Below are 7,352 nucleotides of genomic sequence, written 5' to 3'. Positions count from 1 at the left end.
AACTCTTCCATTCCTTAGCGAAAAGTCAGAACTATTTATTTCAGAAAGGTTAATTTCAAGTCAAGCTTCACTTTATGTTTTAAAATAGGCCTTAAGAGGGAATATTTAAGCATAGCCTCAGTTTAATTGGTTTAGCACCCTGGAAACTCATGTTAAAAATAAGGACATTTTAACAAAGAGAAACTGCCATGGCAGAGAAATTATTACATTCCCTGCTCCCTTTGGATTTTTAATTCATTGTTTTACAAGCCTACCTCAACTGAATTGCTTTTAATTTTTTTTTTTCTCTTCTCCCCATAAGCTTATAGACTAGTCTCAGCCCAGGAAACTGCTGTCATTTGCTGGAACTGGCAAATAGGTCATCCTAGTCAGTAACAGCAACCAAGAACAGGTATCAAAAGATGCAATTTCAAAAACATAGCTTTTAAAAGAACATACATAACATTTTTCTCCTTGCTGCAAGAGCCAGTAAATGTTAGAAACAACATTTAAATTGAGATTCTCTGTGGATATCATCCTGATTCTTCATCCCACAATTTTTGGAGGAGAGAGTTAAGTTCCAGGTCATTTGAACAAGATCAACCTTGCGAAAAAGAAAGACTTATCTCAGACCTTACTCTTTAAGAGTCATATCCTGAAAGGCATTATGGTCTTTCTAGGAAATCCCCCATCCAGCTCTTGGTTTCAGATTTTATTTCATTCCCTATGCTACTTTCCATACAACACGAATGGACAAAGGCCAAAGCCATACATGGGGTAAGACCTTGAGTCCTTCACAGTTTGGAGAAAGGTTTAACCTATGATCCAAGGAGCAGGAACAAGAAGTGGAGACAAAGAGCAGTTTCGTGAAGAAACTCCAAAAGATTAGGAAGAGTTAATGAAAGCCATAGACCAATAAAAGACTGAAGGAATCAGATATAAAGCAACAAATATGTGTTTCCAACCCCAGTGTGAAGCTTACAGGTCTGCCCAATGGCATCAGACTGTGAGAACTGTAGAAACTTTTGGTATAATGACTCCGCCCAAACTCCAGCCCCAAGGAACACGACCAAACTCTACTGTGGCTTCTGGTAGCCTGTTCCAAAAACAGACAAACCCCAAACCAAAATGAACAAATGAACTCCATTATGTTTAATGTAAAGATTATAGGAGCTAACACGAAAACGAATCTCAAGGGTTTTATTTTTGAAGGTCAAAGAAAAGCCTGGTCAATGTACAATGAGGCATGAGAAAGAGGGATACATAACTTTTTGGGAAAACCACTTAAGTTCCTTCTGTATTACAGTTACTGACTATATTCAAATGGTCATGGTTTGACTAGAATAAAAATCTTATTTATTAACATGGTGTTAAGAAAATTCAATTTTAATAATATTGAGATTTAGGGTTTGGATACAAAACAAAACAAAAGCATATAAGGATTTTAAATTTTGTGTCTAACACATTTTCCAGGTGTTAATTTTACTAGGAAATTTGCCTCAACACCCAAAACTAGATGTCAGTGTAAAGATGTAGAACTGCCTATAGATGGAATGATCTGGAATTTGATCCAAAGCAATGAATTCATTTTATGTGGGAGTTGGAGGGGTCAGAATGTCATGTTTGAACACCACATTGTTTAGAAGACTGTGCTTAGATGTATATGTGAGTCCATTCCCAATCCAAAAATAGATACTCACTCGAATATCTTGGAGCGTGGCCCTCAGATGTCCCAGAAGCTTGGCAATAAATGGTCTGCTGCTTGAACAAAGACTACAGAATCTGCATTCAGGAATGTGAGTACTTTGGAAAATTAGGGAAAGAAGGGCAAACATCAAGTCAGCTGTTCAAATGGGTTTTCAGGTATGGGGTTAAATGTTTACATCTGGGTGTGAATAAGCAAATATGCTGAAATCATCCATCTGTATTGTTGAGATTTTAGTCCCTCAATAACACATTGTATGGGTAAAGAAATTTTCAATTAAAAAAAAAATTTTTTTTTTAAATTTTAAGCATGGGGGCTTGAACTCATGACCCTGAAATTAAGAGTCTCTACCAACTAACCAGCCAGATGCCCCAAGAAAATGTTTAAACAAGGGCACCTGGGCGGCTCAGTTGTTAAGCATCTGCCTTGGGCTCAGGTTATGATCTCAGGGTCCTGGGTTTGAGCCCCACATCAGGCTCTCTGCTCAGCAGGGAGCCTGCTTCTCCCTCTCCCTCTGCTGCTCCCTCTGCTTGTGCACTCTTTCTCTCTGTCAGATACATGAATAAAATATTTTTAAAAAGAAAATGTTTAAATAGTAACGTGAAAGTGGTAACCTACGCCAAGGCTACGATTTATTTAATAAATATTTATTGAACTTCTGCTACGTCCATGGCACTATCATATTTAGCCTAACAACCTGAGTAAGAAAATGTAGAAGCACTTACAATGTTTGTGAGGACTCTCAGGGTTAAAAGGGAATGAAATACCATTCCAACCAGCTCAAGTGATAAAGAGAATTTATTGGCTCATTTTGCAGAAAAGTTCAAGAATTGCTTCAGGTATTGCTGGATCCTAGGTCTTACTTAACGTCTTAATCTCTTTATCTCTTAGCTTTGCCTTCCTTGAAAAGATCTAGATGAGCTAGAAAGGAAACCCACAGTTTAAAGACTTTAAGGTCATACATACAATCACCATTAAGGAAAATCTCCCTTGAGACTCATTTCTCTTGGCCTCACTCTCTGACTTTAAAATGAAAGATTTGACCAAAACCCCAATGAGAAACCACCTCACACCTGTCAGAATGGCTAAAATCAAAAACACAAGAAACAACAATCATTGGCAAAGATATGGAGAAAAAAGAACCCTCTCACACGGTTGGTAGGAATGCAAACTAGTGCAGCCACTGAGGAAAACAGTAAGGAACTTCCTCAAAACATTAAAAATAGAATCACTATATGATCCGGTAATTCCACTATTGGTTATTTACCCAAGGAAAGTGAAAACACTAATTTGAACAGATCTATGCACCCCTATGTTTATTGATATATTAATTATAATAGCCAAGCTATGGAAGCCAAGATGTGGAAGCAACCCAAGCATCCAATGATTGATGAACAGATAAAGAAGATGTGATACACACACACACACATATATATAGATATAGATAATGGAATATTACTCAGCTATAAAAAGACTGAAATGTTACCATTTGCAACAACATGGATGGATGGATCTAGAGGGTATGATGCTAAGTGAAATAAGTCAATCGGAGAAAGACAATGTCACTCATGTGTGGAACTTTAAAGGCGAAACAAACAAACAAACAAACAAAAACCAGACTCTATATATAGAGAACTGGTAGTTGCCAGAGGGGAGGTAGGTAAGGGAATGGGTGAAATAGGTGAAGGATGTTAAGAGTACACTCACCGTGATGAACTCAGAGTAATGTATGGAATTGTCGAATCATTAGACTGTATACCTGAAACTAATATAACATTTTATGTTAATTATACTGGAATTAAAAAAAGACAAATTAAAATTAAATTTTAAGGCACCTGAGCTATCACTTCTAAGTTTTCCCCTACCTTCAACATTTAGATTTACAAATAAAAATACAGGGGGCGCCTGGGTGGCTCAGTGGGTTAAATCTTAAAAAAAAAAAAAAGAAATTGCTTTGAAAAAAAAATACAGTAAATTTGAATTTCAGATAAACAATGCATAACTTTTTTTTATTTTAAGATTTCATTTATTTATTTGACAGACAGAGATCACAAGTAGGCAGAGAGGCAGGCAGAGAGAGAGAGGGGGAAGCAGGCTCCCTGCTGAGCAGAAAGGCTGATATGGGGCTCGATCCCAGGACCCTGAGATCATGACCTAAGCCGAAGGCAGAGGCTTTAACCCACTGAGCCACTCAGGTGCCCCAATGAGTAACTTTTCAGTTAAGTATGTACCAAATATTTTATGGGACATACTTACACTAAAAAGTGCTCATTGTTTATCTGAAATTCAAATTTAACTGGGCATCCTGCATTTTACTTGGCCAACCAAATCCTAGACCTTAAGTTTAATTTATTAATTTCCTCATTCATTCGTTTGTCCACCTGTCCATCTATCCACCCATCAACTCATCCATCTATCCATAGATTTATTCAAACAGATACTAACTGGGCACCTGCTGTAGGACCAGACATTATGTTAGGTGCAGGGGACAAAGTGATGAGCAAAAACATATAAGATTCCTGCTCTCATGGGATTTTCAACCCATGAGAGTGACAATAATCATATAATCACCAAGATAGATAAATAATTGCTTGGTGAGTTACGTGTGCTGAAGGAAAGGAGAGCACATTACAAAGGACTAGAGGTCAGTGAAGGCTTCCTTCCCTATGGAAGTGGTGCTTGAAATGAAAGCTGAAATCTGGGTTGGATTTAACTGAGTGGGGGAAGAGTATTCAAGATGAAGGAACCAACCAATACTTCTTGTCTATGTTGAGATTAATGATTGTAGATTTGGACTGAAAGATTGGTTAGCATCCTTTTTGGCAGAGTTGAAGAAAAACATGAGTAGTGGCTCCCTCTCACCTCCTCAGTCATTCTGGCTCCTCTTGTGACCATAATGGGACACTTCCCATGAGTAGCAGTACCATAGTTACCATAGGTGAACACTTCTTCAGATGTCAATATAAGGAAACGTGGGCATCAGAACATATGACTTTCTGCAAAGACATTACTGGTTCTATTTCACTTCAGTTATCCAAGATGAAACTTCTGCATATTAACCATGAATAACACCAGGAAGTGCTTTCTAAGTCAGGAGACCTGGATTCTAGCATTTGTTCTGTTTGTAGCTATATAGGTGAGTGGCTAAATGGACATACCATTTAGCCTTGACTTCCTCAGCTAACTAAGGGATTCACACCATGAATTCAGCCTACCTCATTGAATTATGAGGATTAAAATAACATGGGACCTAATATTTGAAAAATGAGTTTTACTGTTCCTTTATTATTGATCATACCAAAATAGTTACTACCATTGTTTTTGGTGCGGATAACTTCTATACAATATTCAATGCAGTGTGTCCCCTAAAGTTGTATTAGGTACACCGAAACTTGAACACATAAATGTGACACGAACAAGTGCCTTTCCAGCTTTTTATTATCTATTTAATAGAATAATCATATAGCTTTGGCTAGTGTTCACTGATGTGAAGTTGAGGTGGTTGATGTGCTTAGAGTTCCTTGAAAGTTGGTTGTTTCCCAAACACATATATAAATCTTAGTTATTACTACTATCATTATAGCTGATATTTCTTTTTTAACACATTAACTTCCCTCTGCTGAACAAACTGTTCACTTGTTTGGAGGACTCATTTTGTCATTCCTCTCTTCTTGATGTGTCTCTTTGCTACTGAACTAAACAATTCTTCAGCTCCCAGGGTGCTTATTTAATAAACGATGCTGTGCAGTTCCCAAAGAAAGACTTTCAATTTTCCTCTTGTGTGATGGCTGTGATCAAGCCCCAATACCTGCAGTCTTGTTCAATGAGAATGTATACTGGAAACTCACTCACTACCTTGCTTGCTGCCTTTAATCTGTTAAGTTCTATTAACTGTAGAGGTACCTGATGCTTTTCTTCTCCTCTTGACAATTTTCTCCTCATCTTACCCCCAAACTTGGAAAAAAGGGTTAATCGCTATATATATTTTTAGTAAACTCTCTGAGCTTTAAAAGATACTATGACGGTTATAGGTATTTCACACATTTCTTAAAATGCACACACACACATGCACGCACGTGTGCACACGAAATACATTCTGGCTAGAATTTGAGGAGAAATAATAGCTGATGGACCAAAATGGTAGGGTCATGGAGTTGTCAGAGATATTGAGATCAAGTTCAAATTCTTCATCTCACAGATGAAGAAACTGAGGGTCAGAGTTTACATGACGTACCCAAAGTCACATGACAAAAACAGCATGAAAATACAGACCTCCTGAGGCCGAAATCCAGCCCACCACTGCCTATTTGTGGAAATAAAGTTTTATTGCAACACAGACACACCCACTTATTTTATTGCCTCTGGATGCATTTTTGCCACAGTGTCAGAAATGAATAGGTTGTTTTTGTTTTGTTTCAAATTCTGTTTACTTTATTATTTTAAACATTTAATTTATTTATTTGACAGACAGAAATCATAAGTAGGCAAAGGCAGGCAGAGAGAGAGAGGGGGAAGCAGGCTCCCTGTTGAGCAGAGAGCCTGATGTGGGGCTTGATCCCAGGATCCCTGAGATCATGACCTGAGCCAAAGGCAGAGGCTTAATCCACTGTGCCACCTAGGTGCCCCTACTTCTTTTTTGGTGCAAAAGGTGGTTTTATTAAAGCATGGGGATAAGACCCATTAGTTACTTATTTTTTAACTGAGGTATAATTGACCTACAAGATTATATTAATTTCAGGTATACAACCTAATGATTTGATATTTGTATATATTGTAAAATGATCATAGAAGTTTCAGCAGCGACTATATGGCTTACAGAACATAAAATATTTACTAGGCCTCTGCCTCCAGCCTACAGAAGGGGAACAGGCAAGAAGTGTATATGAAGTGGGTGCTGGGGTGGTGGTGGGGGCAGTGAGGCCTGGATTGGTGCACATGATTTCTCTCATATTCCATTGGCAGGCATTAGTAATATGGGCCCACTTAGATGCAAAGATGGTAGGGAGAGGAATTCCTGAGCAGCAGATTCCCAGTGAAAATTCTACCCTAAGGAAGTGGGATCATGATTCTGATGGATAGCTAGCTGTCTACGCTACCATTAGTAGCATACCTGTTTGTTTCTTACAGTGTGGTAGACACATTTGGCAGGTATCTGCTCAGTAAATGGCCCCCATCTCTGAGAACTGTAGCTTTCCAGAGGGCGGGCCCCTTTGGCCATGTCTTTACTATCTAATGCCACCACTTGTTATACATCATTATTGAATTAAAGGAGGACATTGGCTCTAAAGATCTTTCCAGAAATTTTGATCACATACTAAGGGATGATAGGCTTTCTCTCCTTTTTTTAAAGTGTTCTTCATTTACTAAGCTTTTTAATTAAAGTGATATATACAGACTCTCACTAGAGGCCACATTTTGTTCTAAATCTATTCCAAATGTTACATATTGCTGGGCCCTTTAATACACATAGTTTATTGGGCTAGGCTAGGAATTTAACACCATGAACATAAAAAACACTTTCCACAAAGTGGAAAGGCAAAAGGTCGCTAACTTTCAGTAGTCTTCAACACAATGTAAAATGCAAGCAAAATAATAGTATTAGCATTTTAATTGGTAAAATATATGAACACAGTGGCTGTGGGGCAACCACAGTTAGAGGAAGCAGAGG

The sequence above is a fragment of the Lontra canadensis genome, unplaced genomic scaffold (genome assembly GCF_010015895.1).
Source record: "Lontra canadensis isolate GAN:19392208 unplaced genomic scaffold, GSC_riverotter_1.0 scaffold69, whole genome shotgun sequence".
Lineage (NCBI taxonomy): Eukaryota > Metazoa > Chordata > Mammalia > Carnivora > Mustelidae > Lontra > Lontra canadensis.
The sequence above is the reverse complement of the archived record's forward strand: the minus strand, read 5'-3'. Positions refer to the sequence as shown.